Source organism: Anser cygnoides, chromosome 9 (assembly GCF_040182565.1).
Source record: "Anser cygnoides isolate HZ-2024a breed goose chromosome 9, Taihu_goose_T2T_genome, whole genome shotgun sequence".
NCBI lineage: Eukaryota > Metazoa > Chordata > Aves > Anseriformes > Anatidae > Anser > Anser cygnoides.
This window is the reverse complement of record NC_089881.1, coordinates 18861043-18884688: the sequence shown is the minus strand read 5'-3', so window position 1 is coordinate 18884688 and position 23646 is coordinate 18861043. Positions and strand designations below refer to the sequence as shown.

At 35.4% G+C, this 23646-nt stretch overlaps 1 protein-coding gene across 12 annotated transcripts in view; it reads left to right on the top strand.

Annotated features, from left to right (window-relative positions):
• LOC106032159 (SRY-box transcription factor 2) overlaps positions 1–23646 on the top strand; it is a 275642-nt gene that overhangs the window by 142987 nt on the left and 109009 nt on the right. Inside the window, exon 4 of one of the 12 annotated variants that reach the window (XR_010833517.1) lies at positions 10830–10998. The exons of the other annotated variants lie outside the window; for them this stretch is intronic. The gene's annotated coding sequence lies outside the window, so the exon portion shown is untranslated. The remainder of the gene's footprint in view (positions 1–10829; positions 10999–23646) is intronic. 12 annotated transcript variants of the gene reach the window in all.

Here is a 23646-nt window from a genome sequence, read left to right as displayed (position 1 = left end):
AAGTAGAATCCATATGATGTTCTTGTTTCCATAAACCAGTAACTGCTATTTAAAAACAGTGTTTGCAAAATCCCCAAGAATCATTTTCAGTAAACTTATCTTCATTCTGACCTGTCAGTGCAGACATGCAATTTCAGCTCAGGTGTTTAAACTGGAGTACAATTTTTATGTACAAGTCCATATTGTGCGTTCCAACTTGGTCATGCAGTTCTTTTAATATAAAATGTTTGTGGGGGAGACGAGTTCAAGAGCTGAAGCTGATGCAAGTTGCTTCCATCCCTTCACTGGGCTTTGGATCAGGCTCATCAAGCCCAGCAAGGGGCAGGTCACTCGCACGACGGTTATAGAGGCTCTTCCCTCTGAATGAATAAACCATTTATAATTGTATTTTGTAAAGTGCACAGGCGCCATAAATGGTATGAGATTTTTTTTTTCTCTGAATTGGGTTCTTTGTACTGAAATGTGTAGTTAGCACAAATATTCATCCTGCTCTGCTGTAGAAGCTGAAAGGGTCCAGAGGAAACTATGAATGCGCAAGTCATACTGACATTTCACTCCTCAGTCCTTTGCCCTGATATTGTAACTTCACTATTTCTCGGCAAAGGCATAAGTGTGGAACATATCCAGCTAATATGAAAAAAAAACTTTAACTTTTCATGAGCGATGAAATTCAAAGCTTAAAATGATGAAGTTATATCAATTGAATTTCCTGTTCCTTTTTCATATTTGTGAGTTTTAGGAGCATGAACCTCATGCAGCTAAGAAGCAGTAAAGATGTGTGTAGACTGCTTATTTGTTGAAAACCAACAGTGAGTGCTACAGTACTTAGAAGGGAACTGTAATTGCTCTAAGCTTTTCCTCTTCTGGGGTGTATAGTACTCTGATCTTCATAATCCTGGGTATTGAGAAACTGAATAACAGTCGTCTTGTTTAAAGTAAAGTGAAAAACATCAATTGCATCTCTCCTCCCTGACTCTTACCCTGGCAGTATTGCCTTGAAAAGCAATTTTCCTGCAGAACCACTGACATATTAGTGTCCTTAAAAATTAAGATGCTGATTCATTAGTCCTTGAAATTCTGAAAACAAATCAGTGCAAATTCTTTTTATTTGAATATTTTTATGAATTTATAAAAAATAAAAAATAAAAAAAAAAACGATACACTAAGATTTGTATATTTTAAATAAAAATATTTAATTTTAAAAGCTATGATTGGGGTGGAATGCTTCTTTAATCAGAATTAAGCTTCAGAATTAATATAGCTCTAATAATCAGCATCCCCATGAAAATGTGCATGCTCATCATAAGTAATATTTCAGTTTTTCTAGCCAGAAGCTCCCTATATATTTTACTGTAATGTCTTTCCATTGGTATTTTACTTCAAAGTCACATTAGAAATAACTAATGGACAAAATCCTTGTACACATGCTTTAAAGTAACAGAAACAAACAAACAACCCCCCCAAGTAATTGTCAGCCCATGTCAGCAATTCAGTTATTAGGATCACATAAACCCATGTCTTATATATTCCACCCAGAATTGTTTTAAGGTCCTTGTATGCATAGAATTTTGAAATATATTATTTGAATATAAAAGTAGATTATGTATTTCCCCTGTGGCTGGCCAAATGTCTTTCCAACAAAGGGTAAAATAAGAAGGCTATTTTTTTGTGTAAAAGAGTGATCTTTTTAGTCATGCTTGATTGCTTTTTCAGGACTGTCTCCATTTATAATGAGATATTCTTGGACTCATTTGAACCAGAAAGTTTAGCAAAATTGTTACATTTTTACATAAAATACCTTGAATTATTTAAACTGTCTCAAACTCAGTATTTTTTTAAATATGTGATATGTATTGGATTTTTTGTTTCACAAATGGAATATGACATAAAATGGCAATATATTTAGCATATTTACAGAAATATTTGTTTTAATCTTTCGTACTTGTCAGCACTTCACACTAGTTTAGTCTTATCTGCTTCTAAGGAGTTATACAGTAAAGGATGCACTTGTTATTCAAATCCCTGTTAATGTTCCATATCGTAGTTTGGCAAGAGAGCTGTTACTGTATTGGGCTATGATACAGGAAAGTTTAAGTTATCTGTACTTTTCAGAGAACTTGGCCTAGGACGTCTGTGCTAGAGTGACGAGAATAATGAGGAGAATTTACTTTTATCAGCTGTTTTAAATGGTATCACAAAATCTGTTCTGAAATAATGTTTTCAAAGGATCTAACATGCAAATAAATGTACATACCTTGAGAAAAAATGTATTTTCATTACAATCACAGTCCCCAGATAAAATGGTAAATATGTTATGCTTTAGGAATATTTATTTGTAGTTTAAGATATATTTCACAATACCTACATTTGTTTTAGATTTGGAATTTAGGCAATCATAATTCTTTGCTTAGCTCAATCCTAGTTCTTGTATTACTATATATCTAATGTTTTCAATGTATTTTGTAAACTATTTCATTTTAATATTAATAGAGTTTTCTTAACCATTTCTGTACTTAACAAGCAACAATATCTTTATCAGATGTAAATCAAGTATCAAAACCCTACAGCAATTCTTTTTAAATGAACCAATTGTTTGATATTCACAATTTTATTTTACAGTATATCATTCAGGCAGCATGAGAAGTAGTTCTTTTACTTCTGAACCCACAGCAAAAGCTGTGTCTCATATCTCCTGTAACTGTCCATTCTTTTTTATAAGATTTATTTTTGCCTGTGGTGCTGAATTGAAAAAGTCACCCAGCTAAAATGTAGTTACTTCATTTCCAAGTAAAAACAATAGTGTTTTCATGTCCATACTTATTATTATTCTGAGAATGTACTAATTTGTTACATCCAAGATGACGGTTAGTTTGGTCCATGAAAGAGGCACTGTGCCAACTACTGCAGTTAAGTAAAAGGACTTCTTTCATGGAAAGTAGTGGGACAGAAAGTAGCCTGCAGTGCAAGTGGGTACGGGGAGGCAGATTGCCAGCAGAGTCATCCTGGTATCAGGCTTTACTGTGTTGGGTTCTGAATGAAGCTAAAACTATGATTTCACTAAATGTCGGCATGGGCAGCCAAATTTTCAAGCCACTAGTGCTCTAAGGAGCAACTGATAAATGTTTTATCCCTTCAGGCTGTAGTTGATGTTGCACAAGGATTTTGCATGTGCTCAATGCATTATCATTCTTGGCATTAAGCTTAGATAATTGTCTACTTATATTGAGCCTGTAATAGCAAAATACAAGTGAAGAGGCATGTTTTACAAAGTAAAACTATGAAATAGGTTTAGCTATATTACTATGGATTTTTTTTTTGTTCTATCCTACTGAATTTGAATGAGAATGAAGTATGATTCTATACCTTAATTCTGCTCAAACCAGGGTGGTCTCATAATTTTGTTTTACATGCATGACATTGCTTAAGGTCATTAGTTGTAAATCTTAGTATAAAAAGACTGAAAATATATTCAGTACTTTGTAGTTACCGAATACATATTTAAAAGCCTCTATGAAAAGTCGGGACCTACATGGCAGATTTTCAGTTACTGAATGGTCAATTTAATGATGTAGATTAGCTGTATCTAAACAGTAAATGGAGATAGGCTGTTGCAAGGCTTTGATGAATCTCTCTGATGCATATCCCAGTTGATCAATTTTCTAATTTTAGAGATTAGTATTCTGCTTTTCAGTCCTAATATGCTCTCTGGTTACATTTTATTTGACATTCAACTTAGATGAGGTGTAACTTTATTTATGTTTTTCTTTTGTTTTGCTGTAGCTAGTCTAACAAACAGAAATCAAATTCAAATTCGGCCATTCTCTTTTCAGTGGCTAATGTAATGGTCTTATTTTTTCACTTATTTTTTCTTAGTGTCACCTGTCTTCTAATTAATTCCTTCCCTATTGTCTTAAATGTTTTAAAGAAAAGTGGATTGCATAGAGAGATTTTTTAACAGTTGAATTTAACTATGCTAAGAGTTTAACAGTGAAAACTTATAGAAAAATTACTTCTTTATCAGACAACTACTGGAATAGTAATACCGTGTATAGTATGACCAACTTTATTATGTATATAAATTCTCTTTACATAGTGTCTATTGAGAATATACAGGGAGCTTTATGTGTAAATATTAAGTATTGTTTAAATAATTTAAGAAAAAATCCTATATTGTTTTTATTGTTCTTGTTGGAGCTGAAGTAGTTTCTGTAAGTGTATGAATTACTTTTTTTTTTCATTTTCAACATGAAGGCTACTAGAGTCTATCAAATTGATAAAATACCCTCTCAGACACATGCAGATCAAAATAAATTATCGAGAATGCTATTGCTTTGTCTTACGAGGGTAGGATCTTTAACATACAGAATAATTAAATATTTGTAATAAGGCAGTTAACTCGCGCAGTTTATTGCTGTGATTTGCAAAACTGCGTTGAGCTGCTTTCTTTTCATTTCAGTGATGGTGGAACAAACATTTCTTTAATAAGGCTACAACACATTCTAATTTTGTTGCAAAAGCTTAGATAAGGATCAGGCCCCCTCTGAATCACTGCCTTGACCTATGACATTGAAAGTGCTGAAGCGCTTTGGCAAAAGAAGAGTTAGTCATTCATTATTATGCACAGGACTTTCCAGTTCTAAAGGGGCTCTGTGCTTTCTCTCAGATAGACTTTGTTTGTTGGAAATGAGAACTGTATTTTGGCAGTAAAGGACAAGAACTGAAGCAACTCTGCAGGCAGACTCATTATGATATAATCCTTCATTAATCCTTATTCTCTATTAATAGATCATGACAGAAGTTTTGCTTTGGTTGACCATCTTCACCAGCAAGCAGTGAGAAAGCATTACTAGACAAAGGTCCAAACTCAGCTTTTATGGCTATCGGTTTATTTACAGTTTTGAGAAAGTATGTATGATAACCTTTGACAAGTTAGTGTACTAAGTGATCTGTTTTCATTGAGTGCAACCAAGCTATGTATCTTAAAAATGTGATTTATCTGTCTGAAAATGGATTACTTATGTGACTCACCTGGCAGATAAATACAGTGTAAACATCAGGTGTCGATTGCAGACTTGCTGCACGAAAAATTGTTGTTTTTTTGTTTTGTTTTGGACAGGATCAGGAGAAAAACTTGGAACGTAACCTTGGACTGTGTTAGAATATCTTTTTGTAACAAAAACATTATTTTGCTTTTTATTAGAATTTTTAAAAAACATAAGTCAAGAATAATGAGGTTCATATTCACCAAATGTAGCAACATATTGTTCTTGGCCATTCTCAAGTCATCATAGACTGACAGTGATGAAGGACAAGTGCACATGAAAATAAAAACAAATATATTTAGTGTATTATTGACCATTGACTAGGTTGTGCCTGGTTCTTGTTAGAGTTGGATTTATTTGCATTAAATCTTGACTGTGCCGTTATACATGGAACATAAGAACAGTTTACTTTTCTACTGAGATATTCCTATAGGGCTGCTGCTGACAGAATAGGCTAGTGGGTGTAGTTATACAAATTACACTTTGGAAATATTAACACATATTACAAACATGATTTGAATATAAGACAAAACAATTTCTGAATCAACTGTCTGCATTCTACAGAAGCTATATTGCATCATTTGTTTAAACAAACTGCAGTTTAAATGAACTGTTCTTTTAAAATGCAATAATCTGTGAGATTTTAATACTTTAATGAGATAAAACAGACTACCTCCATTGCCTTCTGTGAAACTATGCTGATTCACTTCCATTGCGAACTTGACTACAAATTTTATTACATCTTCTTATGCTTTTGCCTCTCTTTGTTATGGATATGTTCTCTGTAATATATGATTGACGGGGGAAAAATTGTGTAGAGTTTCCAGAGTTTTGGAAGTTGGTTTGAGAAGAGCTGCTTTTTCACATAAAAGTATGTTTGATCTTTGAGATAATTCCAGGAACAAATGCCTAAAATTTGGGGGAAAAAAGTATGTCTGAAAATGTAATAATTATTTAAAAAAAAAAAACGGGGTGGGGTGGCAAGACAATAATTTATGTCTGAAATTCTCCATATATTATTCTTTCATGTAGTTTCTTACCATTCTGACCTTTCTGGTCAAAAAGGTATGAAGTATGAATAGATAGAATATATTTCCATAGGGAAGCTTCGTGATCCAAATAGAGGAGATAATGCAATGTATTTTACAATTTATATTTTTTACTACCACTTAATGTGATACGTTACACAAACAAAGGTTCTATATTTGCTGCATACTGTGTGAAACTGTTGTCAAGTTTGTTTGTGTTGTGTTTTTTTTTTCCCTCTGCAAATAAAATTTAATAATTCAGCTTTGCTGATGAGAATTATTTTTGAATCTGATTTAGTCATAGCGTGACCTTTCAGATACGGTGATAGAGAAGAAATGGGAAAACATAATTCAGAAGTTCTAAACTATTTTTCTTGTACTCTTGTTTTAGTCTTCTTTGGGAGAATGCTCAAAAAAACTAACTTCTGTTCTAGGCTAGCTACACATATGCGGACATAAAATGTTGATGGCTTTGACATTAGCTAGTTGTAGATATATAAAGGCCTTAGAGTGTCCAAGTCCTGACTAAAGATCACTGCCTCAGTTCATCTGATTTTATTAGTTGCTTTCTGAAGAAATTTCTGATGGTAGGCATTTTAAGCTAGCCAACAAAAGACATAACAGGTTGCAATGGATGATGCTAACACCAGACAAATTCAGTCTGGAAATAGGGTACCAATGTTTAACTTGGAGACTAATTAACCGTCAGAGCAACTTACCTAGCAACAGGCTGGAATGTCTGTATTAAACTTTAAAAACAAAACATTTATTCAAATAGATATTAAGCCTTAAATGCAAGTAACAGATTGAAAGAAATATGAGGTGAGCTTCCCCACTGGTCTGTGTTATATGTGGCTTTAAATCAATGCTTGTATTTTCTGAAGTTCATACCATTCATAATTTACTTTATATTACTGTGTATGATTCAGATATAATCCTCTCTGATTACTGAAGTTTCTATGGTGGACAAGGAGAAAAAGAATGATTCTTCATGTTCTTAAGTATTAGAAACTGGTAGCACCATCTCTGTTATCCTGCAAGAACTTGAATTGCTGCTTAAGTCTATTAATAGTAACCACTATATTGTCTTTCACTTTTGCCTCCCCAGTACTCTTATTTTGGCACTGAAATTATATATTTGGAAAAAGGTATCCTCATTTTTCCTGTCCCCCCTTGATAGTCTTGGAAAATAAGTGGGGTTCAGGACACCCAACCAGTAGTTTTCCTAGTATGTCATATCTTAGTATTCGATTTTATTTTTATGAACACCATGGTAAATTCTAGGATGTCGGGTATGCATCTGTATATCAAGGGTTCTAATATTTTTTCTTCCTGTTAGAGATAAGTTTTCAGAAAATCAGGTACATATCAAAAGAGAAGGGAGCAAATATATCTATACAAAAAAAAAAAAAGGCCTACAACCATCATGAATTTTTCAAGTTATCTCAGAAAATATAGAAATCTTACAGCTAAAGGCAAACCATCCCAAGCTCACACCATCTTTATGAATAAGGAGAAATTTTGACAGAAACGCTTAAAAAAAAAATCTTGTTCGTGCCATATAACTATGAGACCTGTCAAATCTCTCTTCAGAAACCTGGTCTACCACAGTCAGGTATGGCTATGAGTGCTGTTTCTGGGTCATAGACAAGTTGTCAGTCTTTTACACTTATAGTCGCATCAATCTTCAATTGCAAACCCCATTACTCCTTCATTCTTTACAGAGCTTTCTGAAATGGCTCTGTAATAGTAAAAAGTCCTCACACTTTCTGATATTGGGAGTGAAAGGTGGTTTCTCGTCCAAATCAGAAATGAGGTGGTTTTGTTTTTTCAAATTTTGAAGAAAAAGGAGCATGGAAATGAAATTTGGTTGTAATGAAACACAGTTTTGTTCATCCAGAAGCTAAAGTTCAAGAGGGCAATGCTGGTCACCAAAAACAGCACCCAGAGTTCAAAATACTGTTTTCTACACCTCAGAAGTAGTACCTGAGATGGTGGTAGTTCAGAATCGTATCAGTTCAAAATCCTGTAGGCATTCATTCAAATTCTAGCAGAAGCAACAGAATACTTTGGGAAAAACAATGTATAACTATATATAAATTGAATACAGTAGTTGCTTTTTGCAGGTGTCTGAAACCACTTGAAATCATCTCTGCTTGGTTTTCAACTTAATTTGAAAGTAAATATTTGGACATTAAACCTAATAGCATCGTAAAGAGCTTTGAATCTGCATCAATGCTTGTATTACTTTCCTCAGGACAAATTTGGGGCATTATCACCTCATTTTTCTATTGGTGTCTAATTCAGCTGGGATGATGACAGCTCAGAGCCAACATACCATAGTCAGCCAATATGAAACCACATATCATAATGCAACAGTGGTCCCATATATTGCTGGTTAGGATCAGCATGTACTCTTGAATGCACTGTTTTTCTTTATCCTGAAATGTCCCATGAGACCTTCCACTCTTTTTTTTTTTTTCTTTCTTTCTATGCCTGTAACTATCATGATTGATGCATCATTGCTGGACATGAGAGTGAAGGAGTGAAGATGGATGACCTTGAGGCTTAATGCTTGTGTGTTCAGAAAGAGAAATGTAATTGCATGATAACATTTGTGAGCCCAGGGTGATTTGCAAGGCATGTAAATCCTTAGTGCAGCAAATTTTAGGAGAGCTGATATGCAGCCAAGGCTGGTGCTGCTGTAGCCATATTTGTATAAGCAAAGAAAGCAGTAGGAAGTCTTCACCCTTGAGCAGTGATGAACTCTGGACACAGAGTATCAGATACCAGTTTCCATTCCCATAGTTCAAATACCTATTCACCTGTCCCTCTGAATAGGTAGGCGGAAAGATTTAGGGACGCTTATCTTTTTTTAAAACGTAAATGGGAAACCAACACAAAATTTTATTTCAGATTATGATGACTGCAAAACAGCTACTTCTGTAACTCCATCTAAACCAGAAGACTGTTTTTTTTTTTTTTTTTTTTGGGGGGGGGGGGGGGGTGTTTTTAATGTCAAATACCTGGGCTGAAAATATCAGTTCAGTCACTTCTTGACCTATCTGTACTTTTTGACTCTTTGAAAAGTCAGGTAATGTGTGTCAAATCTTATTTTGTATTCTTCATGCCAAAGGCAGTTTTGGTTCCCAGGTATACCGTGTGTTTTAGGCAATTGTTCTGAAATGCTGTGCTTTATTCTGAAGTATTACACCCTGTCTGTAATCTTTGGTTTGAATATTTTATGCAATAAAAAAGTAATCAAGTAGATTAGCTATATGCTTTGGGATCCTCATACGTAATACATACATTCAGTAGCTCACTAAACTGTGAAAGAAGTTCTTACCCTGTAGTAGCTGGTCTGTTTCGAGGTGTTGCACACATGACTTTCCTGCCCTCTTGTCTGGATTTTTTTTCTCTCCCCTTTGACATATCTGTAGCTTCAGTACTGAAGGGAAACTGAGGTGTAATAGATGTATTTTGTCATTTATATGCCATCATAGAAAGTATGAGTACTGACAGAGAATGCTTGCTCAATTAATATTGTGGGGCACAGTGATTTTTGCTTGGAGCTCATGAAATGTTATAGGGCTTGTATATGAACTACAAAGCTGCCCTTCCCCTCGATTAAAAAACTAAAAATAAAAAGAGGTTCAGTTACCATAATAAGTTCTCTCTGACTTCACAGGACGTGAGATCTCTGTGCCACTTCTGACTGGGTTTCTCTGCATTCCTGTTTTGTCAGCAGTAGATGGCAGATCCTTGTTGGATGTACCAAAGCAGTCTTTGTTACAGTGCCAGTCAGGGTCTAAGACAGTAGTGTGCTAGGCTCCATAAAAAAGGCATTTGTTGATAGGACAGTTGATGCTACTAATTAACATAAAAAGTATCACTTCCCAAGTCTGACTCTTCTGTAATGTCTTTCCACAGTAATTTTTTCTCCTGGTTCTTCTACTTGTGGCAATATATGGAATTATAGCTGTAAGAATGCAGTAGAGAACCAAAGTTATACATATTTGTAAGCTACATATGCAACTGGGCAGCTGATCAGTGAGCCTGTAGTTAATGGTCTGATGGCAGAAAGTAGAGATTGTTGTGTGCACCAATATTTTTCTGGCACTAGAAAGAGCGATTCTGAATCATTTTAGGCTCTAGGGCTGCATGCATGATCCAACACATGGAATATGGTGAATCTAGATATTCAAAGGAAAGTGAATGGAAATTGCCATTTTTTTTCATGACAGGAGAACGAGTTTGCCACAGTGCCAAATGAAAATCAAATATGTGCAGATTTGTTCTAAAGATCTGTCAGTAGCATTGAAACTTCTGGTGGCCAAAGGATGAATTTCAGATTCTGAAAGAAAACAACTAGAAAAATGGAATATAACAAAAGTAATTGAAAGCATGTTATCCCAGGTCTTGTGCACAGATTTAATTAAGATCTCTGCCTTCAAATGGTTTTGCCAAGCAGTTTTTCTAAACCTTAGGCAAAATAGGTTGGCTAGTCCACATTTGGAGGCACAGGCATTAATTTTCATGGTACAGAGGGAATCCCTTTGTTCAGAACTATGTTACTTCAAATGACTGTTTCATTAGGGTGAATATTTATGTAAATTTTGGATACGCTCTGTGTACTGGAAAAACTCTTCCCGAAAATATGTAGCACATGAGTAATGAGTTGTTTTTTCCCTCTCCCTTGTACAGTTCTTAGAGATGTAAAGCAACACATCTTACGTTTCCTCCCCTTTTTTGCACACAGAATAGAAATTACAGCTACAGCTTAGCTTGTTTTGCCTGTGGATCAATGCCAGAAAGCAGTTTTGAAGGTGTTTTAAAATGAAGACATCTGGCAGCTGGCGTACTTACAATTCATTTGCCAAAGACAAGTTGCATGCTGTTGGAATTTTCAATTGAAGGTCACGCACCAGGTAAAAATCAGTCAGGTGGAGCTCGTGTGTGGTGAACCCACACACTTGAAGAATTGTTGGCTCAGGGATGTGTGGGTGGGCTATACTGTGAAGTATGCTTGTCTAATTTTTCCTCTTTAAAATGTGAAACTCAAAGCTGAAAAGAGGTCAGTAAAGCTGACAAGAAATCACAAGGCTATGACATTTCTGTGGAACCACCATCAATTAGTTTGAGCAGAGGGTGCCCAAAAAGAAAAAAAAAAAAAGGAATAACAGAATCTGACATAATGTTTGACAAACACTCTGCTGTCAACTGAGTGGTCACACAATTTTTACTCTCATTTTTTTCAGTAAGAAATAGCTTAGAGGATTATTTGTATACAGCTTTCTACTGACAGTGAATTAGTAACAGTGTGTCATTGTGCATTCACTTGCCCAATGACAGCTCTGAGACTAAGCTGTTTACATTAATTGATGTTTAATGGTATTAATGCAATATGTTTTACCATTATAAACTTTCTCTCTATCAGGCTGGTTGCTTACTAAGTTACTAAAACTTTCTAAATCAAGGAACCTGCACCCAGAATAGCATCTTGTATGTTTACATGTTAAATGCTTGCACTCTTTTTGAAATGGGGAAGTGTTGTTCAGTTTTACTGCTGGGGGGGGGGGGAAGTCTTCATAAAAGAAGCTCCTTTTGCTTTAGTAGATCTACTTATGATTTGCATCAAAGTATAAAAGAGGAAAATGAGGCCTAGGATAAATATGTGCTACAACCTGTAAAAGTATGAACATAGCAGATTGTTCTGTGTTTTGCTAGATGGAAATCTTAATGTGGCTTTTTAGAAGGTTTTGCATTCAGATGTTTTTTAGGTTCCACGCTAAAACAGTTCGGACAGTGTTGGGTTTGCTGAGGTATGAGAATAAGAAAAAGTATTTGCAGTACTACTTCTGAGAAGCAAAGTTCAGAAATTAATAGAGCAGCATTACTCAGTAAGATCAACAATACGTCTCCTCAAGCAGTGGAGAGTATTGGTGTTTTTTTTTCTTCCTAAGTACATAAAAAGATACTTTTGTCATATTTTACCCAAAGCTCTTCAGCAGAGGGATCAGGGATACCAGTTGTTCCCTATAGATCTGTCTTCTGGAGTCTAGCCCCTAACTCTTAGGCTGACTGAGAAGTCAGCTGACTGCTGAGACTATGACCTTTCTGCACATCTTAGATGAAGAGCAGAAGAAATAAAGGGATGTTTGATGGCAGTATGCAGCACAGGTACATGAACTTTTCTGCTTTTAAGGGAGTTATTTGGTACTGTTTGATTGCACTGCCGTATGGGCTCATGGCTAAAATGCTGAAGAAGTCATTGGAGCCAGAAACCATCAAACCCCAGTAGAATGTTATTTGAGGCAACATGTATTGTAGAGTTAATGAATCTCTTTAAGTAATTTGTTGTCAATAGAGACTAAAAATGAAAAATAAAATGAACGTTTATTTAATACCCCCAAATTTGATGTCTTCCTAGGTAATACTGAAGCTATACCCTCTTTCTTCTATCAAATTGTAAGCTACCTATCTGGTACTCATATGTTGGACACCTAGACCTTACAGCAGTCCCTGTAGGTCCTCCTGTTATGTCCTCTTGCAGTTTGCAGGTCAACAGTAGCAACAGTAGCATAATGTGTCTCAAGCCTTGAGCATTACTGTAAAAAAAAAAAAAAAAAAAATGGAGAGAGAGTAATTTGGTTCAATTACTTTGAACCAAAGACTTTGACTGGTGTCAAAATTAGGTGTACAAAAAAAAGTGAATCTGTTTCAGTTCTTGAGGTGTGTTACATAAATTGTGTAAATGTGGCATAGTGTAAAATACTGGATAATTTTTTGCTTCATGTGAGAGGAAATGCAGAGTCTAAAGATGAAATATGAAACTGCTTTCACATGAGGATCTAGAGAAAATGCTGATGATTTGTCACAACTGTTCATCATTGTGCTAAACCTGTTTTGTTTTCCTGCTCAAGTTCCTGACAGATAATGGCAATCTGACATTCTTACTGTTTTCATTTTACTGAAAAAAAAAAAAAAAAAAAAAAGATCTACAGATAAGGGGCTGAAACCAAGTAGTGTTATTACATTACAAGGCTCTTAGTCTCTAAAGATTGATTTCTTGAGTAACATAAGCAGTTTCTGCTGCAGTCGTGAATATTTTGAAGTTGTTCTTGCTTGATGTGAAATTCCATTACTGGCTGAAAGAAGCCTAAACTATGTTTACCCTGCAAAAAAACATCTCCGAGCACATGAAATAATATAAGTTGCCCCTATTAGCCAGCAAAGGGGAATTATAAATATTATGTGGAACATCTTTAAAATAATGTATGTAAGGAAGTATTCTGATCTGATTATAAATAAAGATTTTGTTAGCTTACCTTAGGCTTCTAGGTGCCTGTAGGAATGACAAGTGCCTTTCTTTCTGATTTTGATGTAAGGTATGATGCTTGCTAGACTTACACTTGAGTGTGGCAATACATGCATAACTTTTTGACTCAGTTTCACTATTGACGCTGCTTTGTGTGTTATCTTGGATCCTTGAGTTGTTGCAGGAGGATACAGTTGAAGTCTCAGAGAATATTACAAGTGTGCCAAAAGGCTTCAGTGGTAGCCGCTGGAGCCTAGCACTTGGTGTGGTCTAAATATAATTTAGAGTCTTGGTACTCTATCTGATCATGCCCCAAGCCTGTTCCAGTAGTGTCTTTCCTCATTGATTCTAATGGGAGCTGAGATTCCCTAAGCCACTTTGCTAAGAGATTTTAGTTTTGCTGACAAATTGTAAGCAGCGTGAAAACTCCTGATATTTTGAGGATCCCTTCTCCTTGGGTGCCAGCTAGAGCCAGTTTTACCTCCCAGAGTACCTTCAAAAGCTCTGTGTAGTGGAGATTCTACTTTGAGTGCTGTATGCATAAGAATGTTTTCAGTAATGATTTCTGAAGCTTTAGGGGTGAGGATATTAGCCTCATGTCTGTGTTTTGATTATGGTGAAAGGTTAGCTATAAATTCAGTGTTCTTATTGCAGCCTTTCCTTCCCATGATGATGTACTTGGTTTAGTTATTGTTTCTGTTAATTCTAATGCCACCTGCTGCTGAGGAAATGGCATGTGCTTTATAAAAGGAATTATACATATTTTAAAGGATATAAATTCCAGTCTTTTAAGAATAAAAGTGGGTATTTGGTAAGTAAGAAGTAATACTATCTTAGAATGCATCTTCAGGACAGAATAGATCCAAGCACATACTGAAAAGATAGCAAGACATAGCTACAACTGCACTGTGGGAAGATTCTCTCTCATGTATATAAATACATATATATATATATATATTTCTCTCATGTATATATATACATATAAATATATGAAGCACTCTGCACAACTCTGGCAATATAGAACAGGATAGAAGGACTGATACAAATAAATTTTAGAAAGAGATAAAGGATATTCAGTGGACATGAGACAGGCTACAGGTGAAAACTTCAGAACTTTCAGACACTTCTATTTTTCTTTTTTAATTGATTTTTTTGTCTGAATGTGAGTGTTTTGTTTTCTAGTTTTGCTATCCTTGATTTAAAAACTGTTCATCTTTGGTAAAAGTATGCTACTTTAAAGGGAATGAAAATTTGAAGTTACAGGATTGATGGGTGACACGAGATTTTATGCAGGGAACTTTTAGTCACAATACATTCTTCTGAATTTAATTATCTGGACACTCATATGGAATGAAAAATGCTTGACAAACAGAATTAATACTAATAAGCATTATCCTAAGGAAATAAGTAGTTAGAGACTAAAGACTGAACAAGATTGAATTTGCTTAAAGACCCTGAAGAAGTACTTCAGTGTTATGTGAAGATGAGCTAAAATTGAATAATGTTGTAGAAAAAAAAGACTATAGATATAATGAACCACTAAGAAACCAGTACATAGATATGCTGTAGATCTAAATAAAACCCAAGAATAATGAAATTTTGCTGAAAAAATTATAATTTATTATAGTGAGATGATTCATTAATGAATATTCATTGGGAAAGAGAACCTTGGAAATGATACCAAGGAAAATTATGCATGGATAGCAAAGAAATATAATGGTCAGCAATAATTATTAGATAGTGTAGTGCAATAGTCCTACATAGCAGGGGTCATTTGAAGAAAACCTCTTTTCTTCACACAAAATTTGTGTAAGGCTGTACTGTACAAAACTGTTAAAAATATTAAGAAAGAAGTAAACCAGAATTTCACAGGGAAAAAAGGTCTAATGTCCTGATTATTATTTCCTTTTATTTATTATTATGCCTTTGTTACTCTCTCATAGGTTCACAGCTTTATATGTGCAATTAAATGAATACATATACATTTATCTGTTGCTTGTCTAATATCGTCAATAGTTGTTTTACTGTGTATATAAAGCCTTAAGTGGATGCGTTCATTTTAGCATGTCTACATCCAGCATAAAGCAGTACAGAGTTTGGTCCCTTTCCATCTCAATAGTGTCCAGAAAATTGTATATTTTACAAATTCTTTTCTAATTTCAGAATGTCTTTTTAATGTATTTTGACACAAATTCCTTTATTCTTGCATCTCATTTGTATTTCTGTATGAACTTCATTACTTGAAGCGAGGTTGTCTTATTCTAGTCTTCATCATAGTTATCTAGTTACATCAGTTTCTCTTCCTCTTGCGAGGTAGAGAAAGAAGCCCCTCTACCCAATGATAAAGTCAGTTGACCTAAGGTCTCTAGTAGGGCCAACGCTGTTTCCATCATTCTTGTGTACATAAAAAATGCTACTTTTGTAACTCTTTGTCATTTAGTGTATGAATTTCAAACAGACAAATTATTCCCCCTTGAATTCCTCATATTTACAGTTTTTCTTTCAGTCCTATTCAAGAAGAAACTAATATGTACTTTATATGCACAATGAATGGCTTAAAACTAATTAATATTTACTGATGGTAGGGATGAAATAAAAGTATTTAATTATAAATTCTTTTACATCAGCAACATTTAAATAGCAAATTAGGTAGTGAAATAAGTTGGAGTAAAGTCTGGACTTGGGTGAAGGGAATTCAACTTCCATGTTGCAAAAATGTGACATTTAGTAGTTCACATGCATTGCCATTAACACATCCTTCCTTTTTGGCAATAAAATGTGACTAGAAGAAAGAACATCACCTCTCCGATGAGCTGCTCTTTCAAAGAGATTGGGGGAGCATTCTTTCTCACATCCAGATGGCCTATGTGTGGCATGGAGTAAACAACAGCGGTAAGATGTGGGCTACCCACATGCCAGAAAATAGGTACAGACAGGTTCTGTCAGGTACAAGGAACTGTAGAGGAATTTAGCCCTTTAACTCTGGAGGTGCCCAAATAAGAGTTTAGGAACCTCTGAAAACCAACACCTCTGTGTTCCTTTTCTGTTTTGGACAATACACAATATGTGTTTCCTAAATTGTATAAATCAATAAGTTAAATTTTCCTGATCTCTATTTTAATCCTACGAAACATCAGTTCAGTTCGTTCAGTTGCATAGCTGTTTGTGAAGAGACTAAAACGAGCTTGGTAACGTCTCAGTATTTCTATCGTAACTCATTTGGGAACTTGTTTTGTTTTTGTTTTTTGGTTTTTTTTGAGTAGCTCCAGTGTGTCACTTAGTACTCCTAGTACTCCTAAGACCAGTGTTATTAGCTGTGCCCTCCTGAACTGAGCCGGTTGGCACCTTCAGCTTAACAGGGCTTCTGAACAGTCTGGTGGTTTGGAACCAAATTCCACTTCCACATTCAACACCTTAATCATATATAAAAGAGCTTCCAGTACGTACCTGAGGGTATAAGTTGGTTCTGTGTGATTAATGCACATAGATTATTCACTGAAGCTACTTCAAAATATTCATAATTGGTATCAGGAAGTTTGGATAACTGTATACTCTGCAGTATCTTTACTACAGAAATTTTCTGTCGCAAGCTGCCATGCTCAAGTATGCATTTATTTTATGAATGAAGGTCTTTTGCGCATTAAGATTAAAATCCTCTGCCTCTCTGCTATGAAGGAAAAAAAAAAAACTCTTTGAAAGTGCAGTTCATGTAAACCATTTCTTTAAAAACAGAGCCCTTAAATAGCTCCAAGTACATTTCTGTGTATGACACATAAATGTCCACTAATTGCATGAAGGGAGAACTGAGATTCCAATAGCAAATTCTGTAAAAAGTAGATATACAAAGAAAAGTGGAAGCATCTGTTTAATATATACAGCATTAGAATTTAATTTTACCTCTGTGATGCTTTTGTGTAGCTGCAGTGTTACAGAGGAGCACATAAGCATAGTAGTGCAGTGTCAGCAGGTGCATGCCACCAAATTACTGCTTTTAATTTGCATATTCATCTGCTAAGAAGCATGTCATTATCATATCAAAGGGATACTAAGCAACATCTAGCTTCGAGAGATGTGGCATAGTTTCAATACGAGCAATTAATGCAAGATGAGGACTCTCTTTTTGTCATGTCTCCTAGGGATAGCTGTAATCGGGCTTATTATTGGATACCAATAAGACTGAGGTACCAGTTGGCAGAGAATGAGAGAAGTACAGAAAAACAGAGCTGTATGAGGCGTCTTAACTATACACTTCATAGCAAACCAATTCTCTGGTCACTTTTTAAAAACAAAAGCTGCTACTATCTGCCGAATAAGTCTGATCAAAGATAAACATTATATGTAGCACATCTCTAAAGGGAGGCTAAAGAGAAAAAATTAGACCGAAATAGGCTGTATTTTCCATGAAACAAGTAAAGCTGACTAATGAAATGTAGAACCAGGATTCTTATAATTCCTCTCTCATAGAGAAAGGGATTTATAAGTAAGTTTTATTTCAAGGATCTTGTTGCAATAGGTTACTACTCTGTGGTGGTAGGTCCAGCCTGCACGTTCAAGAAGGATGGCAGGTCTTGGGCTACTGTTTTGTGCAATGCACAGTCAGATTTGCTTGCAATCACAAATATAGCAGGAAAGTAGATGGAGTCTTTAACAGTTGAAGAAATTAAGTATTCAAAACTAGTTTCTTATGGGTGAAGATCACTTTCTCCAATAAACTGTTTAGAAAATATGCCAGAAAAAAAAATAGGTGAATCGTAAGTGAATGGAGAGATGTGTGTAAGGATGTCATGGATCAGTTTAAGGCTCTCAGTATTCAACATGCTCTGTCCAAGATGTAAGGAGAAACAGGAGCAAAGCAAGCAGATGGATATTTCTACCAGAATATCCTCTGAGCTTCCACCTGAGCTAGGTTCTGTTAAGACTGAGTTGACATCTGTGTTCAGCTGCTCTTGGTGAGTTTGGGGGAACAGTTATACTCTGGCAAAGACAAATGGGTCCTAGAATATGATTGATGGAGGATTCCTCACATTGTTCTCAGGCTGGTATTTCAGAGTGAGAACTTCAGCCACGAACTGGATGATAACTTTTCTGATTTTGTTACAGAACATTTCTATCGCTTATCTGTTGTATTTTAGCTCTTCTGAGTGATTCAAGCACCACAGCTATCATAAAATGCAGTCAGTTTTAGTCTCCACAGTCTGATGATCTGATTCATAAATGCAGAATTTGAGTTTTAGTTTTTTCTGTCTACAAAGAAACCTAAACTACAATGACCAACTTCACTTTTTCAAGAAGGAAACTTCTACCCTTTCTATTACTGTGCTATGATCCTCTGTAACACATACTAGTTGTATTATGAAGTCTTACTTTGCATCTTTTACTACTTTAACTCCATGTTTGCCACTGAGATGGATTAATTTGCATTGATTATTTCCAATAATTTCAATAAAGCTGGAATTTTACCCTCTCTACACACTATTGAATTTGATTCATGGCAGTAGCTGCCCCAGTCTCATGGTAATAATCAGCTGTTAGTGGCAGACAGTCATTATATTGTGGGAATGAGAAAGCAGCTGTAATGTTTAAATATCATGATTATAAGGTTAGTAGTAGTCTTTCATGATTTATGCAATTATGTATAGGTACAATGACATGTGCTTAATGTCAGCAATGTGAATACAGATAAACAAAAAGATATATACACGCGGGGTGTAGTGGCTTGTGTTAGTTTTTCTTAACAACTTTCACAACTGGAATTACTCGATAAATAATCTTAACTGGTATTTCACTACATTTTGAACACTTGGAAATTGGCTGTTAAAAGGTTTTCTGTCAGTGTTATCTATAGTAGTGATTGTCACATTATGTTTCACATAGTGATTGACAATAGGTAATATAAGGAACTTAAAATTTGTGTTAAGAACTTCTGTGAAATCTTGTATACTGCTTCAGTTGCTTCAATGCTTTCAAAAGTGTCATTAACATCTCATAGGCTAAGCTAGAACCAGATTTTTTAAAATTAGGCAACTATAGGTGATAGATTGTCTTCAGGATTTGACTCAAGAATGGACTCTATGTTTAGCATGGTGTGCTTTTACTGAAACCTAAATGTAATATCAAAGTACGGTACAGCAAAGGCAGTCAGCTGGTAGTGCGGGCAGTATCACGGTGTCATCCCTCCTGTTTGCTGGGGAAGATGAATAACAGATTATGAAATGCATCATGAATTGTAATAGTTTGCGCGCACGTTTTCCTGATGTATGCTGTGATAGACATACTAAATTGAAGTAGCTAGGCTCATTTTTCCAATGACCTTTCAGATTTGGCTTTTGAAAGAGAGAGCCTAACTTAGAAGGCCAGAGTCCCATCCGCTGCAATAACCCTTGGGCATATACAGTAAAATTTAAGCTACCTCTGCTACTGCAGCAAATGTTTATGGGTTGTGGAGCACTTTTCTTATGATCCTGGGTTGATGTAACTGGTGTCAGTAACAGGGTCTTATTGTTTAGACTGACAGTTGGGTAGAGCCAGCCCATGCTTACATGTGGCTCTCTACTCTCTTAGGGTCCAGTCCTGCCTGGCAGTGAATACCCTCAGCTCCCTTTGATGATTTCAGTGGGAGTTGGAGGACCTCACAGGAGGGTGCTTGATGCCTTGTGAGATCAGACACTGATAATTGAAACAGGCAAGACAGTGGTACAAGAAAATTGTTTTCTTTCCAATTTTACTCTGATGAAGTCAAGAGAGGTTTTCTACAGCATGTTCGCAGGTGCCTCAGGGCTGGATCCTACAAGATAACTGAATATTTTCAGTTTGTGTTTGTTTCATTAGGAACTGAGGGCCCCCAAACGGTTACTGGATTGGACCCTTTTATTGTACTTCATTATTTTTTAACATGAGCAAAACTGATAATTCAGTCCAAATCTACTGAAGTTCCTTGCAGAGAACACAGGTGGTGGGATCTGAACAGAAACAACACTACAGACTATGTAGTGTAAGGTATTACTTTTCATAAATAAAATTCTGCATGCATTTAAAAGAAGCAGAATTCAAGCAAATTATAGCCCCAGGTTTTTTTGTTTGTTTTGTGTTGGGTTTTTTTTTTCAGATTTTTTTAAAACAGATGGATAGTAAATGCTTTGAAATAATAATCTTCTAGTTAAAATGAAAAGGTTGGTGTAAGAGTAAAATCATATAATTTTAGACATGATCTTTCTAACACGAATAGAATTACTATAAATAGACTGGTTATATTGTTGAATAATGTGTTCAGTTATGCTAGACTAATAACTCTTCAGCTATGTATTAATCTACATTGTTTTAGTGTCAGTAAATGTTCTAATCGGCTCAGCTATAGCTTCTGGACATAACATAATAGCTGGCAATGAAAAGTACATTTTAACTTACCAGTTTTCATTTAACATTTGCATTTTTATCCTCTATATAAGATACATCAGTGCCTCTAATAAGGTGTTTTTTTTTTTTTTCCTGTAATATATTAACTTTGGTAAATCTGCATGGTGGAAGTATCTGATTTTTCAGTGTCAAATGTTTTTACGTAGCCTTTGATGTCTGAACTTCTCAGTTAACAACTGAGAACTTGGAGATGATGAATAAAGTTTCATGTTTTCAGTCTTCTCCCTCATTGTCTTTTCTCTCTAACCAAGACTCAGCAGGTGAGACGGCATATTTTACTTCACTCCATCAATACAGGTCTCTCTACCCCAAGAATTAACATTCTCCTTCCAGCTGTGTCCTGCTTTCAAAAGAGATGTGAAGCCATTCTGGAACTTGAGATGTGAGTGATTCCAAGAAGAAGAAACCAGAAACTGCCTCTGCTGTGATCATTACAAATCACTCATGAATTAATGCTCTGAGATACTTAACCCCTATATGACTTCAGCTGTTGTTCAAGCATTAATTCTGCTAGTGCACTGATTACTTTAGTCACAGTTTGCAGAGAGCATATTGAAGCCCTAAGTTTAACTGATTTAGTGAAGGCTGTATATTAGACAATGCCAGAGTTCACATTACATCCTAGGAGTTCCTGATTCTTACACTTAGACTCTTACAGTACTGGAAAAAAAAAAAAAAAAAAAAAAAGGACTACCAACTGAACAGTCCTCTGGGAGAACGAGTTGATTATAATTCAATATTGACCATTTTGAGTAAATACTGAATGGAATAGGGATATGACAAGATCTTTTTTATGGTTGGCACCATAGATGTTAATAAAGATGTTGGCACTGGTATCAATTTCTCTACTGGCACCAGGTGTGGCAAATCTTGAAAAGGCAGTCCCAGCTTTAAAGTGTATTGCAATGCTTGTTCCAGAAGGGCCAGGACTGCCAGCTTCCTTATGTAAACTGGAGAGCTTGGGAGACTTCTGGGGACTCTTTTTTTTTTTTTTTCTGAAAATGTGGTAAAGTGAATTGCAAGATTCCATACAAGAAGGAATAAAAAATGAAAGTAAGATTCTTCTGGATGAGAAAATTATAAGTTTGAAAGGAGTGAATGATGGCTATCGTATTACACGTGAACTTGGAAAGTCATTTAGGTATTGATTTATCTGATTTCAGCCAATGAAAACAAATCAGCTTTTCCAGCAATAGGTAGTGTCCTTCTTCCTTTCTCTCTTTCCAAACTCCAAAGCATTACCATCAATATTGTGGCATAGAGCCAATGGAGGAACATTAGATAAAGTTCTTCTCAGTGAGCAAGCAAAACAGGTTGATGAAGCAGTCCTTGTCTTTCAAGAATCCCATCTGCCAGAGCTGACTTAGCATTAAGATATCCACATATAACTCAGAGGCCATATTACCTGCTCTTGTGATCCTAAGTTTTGTGATTATCTGTGAACTCTGAATATCTGTAATCCTTCCTCCATGTCATTTTTGACGTGAAAATGTGATCTGGTCCGCAGCTGATAATGCCTGTCAGTTTTTTTGTGCTATCATATACTGAGTTTGCTTCCATGTTCTCTATGAAAGAAGACCCACTCATTCTTTCAGAAATGGTTCCCATGCTCTTCTCCTTCCCTATTTAACAAACAAGCTGTACATTCCTACAGAAAAAAAAAATAAAAAAAACTCCCAAATATTATCTGTATAATCGTAACAGTGGCTTAAAGACAAAGAACAAGAATTTCTAAACTCCAAGGAGTCTATTGAAAACTTTTTTTATGTGCAGGATTTTCAGTTATTGTGGTGATTAGAGATGTTAAAAATATTTACAGGTAGATAGGTAGTTGTTTTTTTTTAAAGAAAAAAAAAGGAAGTAAAAAAAGGAACCTCTCATATTAAAAACAAAACCAAAAAAGATCTCTAGGCAGTCACAGTATTTTCTTCACAGTGTTTATTTTACCTTTTCCAATATTCTTCTGTCTGTGCACGATGCAATTTTATTTACAGTATAAAATATTTTGTCTTGATTTTACTTTCTGAAAGAGGCCTATCATATTTTAGGTGATGAAAAGTAATAACAGTACTAGTGCTATAAAATTTGTAAGTGCAACTGTGATGTGTAGCTGCTGTTTGTGTATCTGAAGGGAACCAGCTCTGTGGTGGTTTACCTAGGCAATGCAACACCTCATCTTTGAAATGCTGTCTATGGCTACACATAGTTTTTTTGTGAACTCTAAAATGAACCTTCCCAAAATAGTAAAGAAACTATCATCATAAAGCTCAAACAGGCAGGGATGCCATTGGGACTATTCTTAAGGTATTAGTAATTATAAAAACCCCTTGCCAATGTTTAGATGAACTGCTTAGTTACTTCCAGTGAACAGAGAATCACATCGTCATAAACATCTACCTTTTTTTGGGTCTTCATAACTTTTCAAAAGACAAACTGAACCATTCTAAGCACTGAATGGTAATGTCATTATTCACTGTGCAATGCTTCTTCCTGTACTTGGTGTTCCTGTGATTTTATGTTTAGTACTATGCCAAGGGGTTTTTTTACTGTTGAGACTATTTTTGAGTTATTCCCATCCTTGGCTTTGAGTCCAAGGAGAATCCAGTAGAGAATCTGATAGTAGTTGTGTTTCCTGTCTGTTTGACTTGGAGTTATTGTGAAGACTACTGAAACATGAGTTTGTTCTGCTGCTATATGTAATAGAGTTCAAAGTATTTTGCTACTGATGAGATTGAGTTGGTACTTTGGAACTAGGTGCTATTGCCTGGAAATACCTTTTTTTCAGCGTTAACCTGTGTAACAGTAACTTTCTTTCTGAATATTTTCTTTCATGGTGTAGTCATTG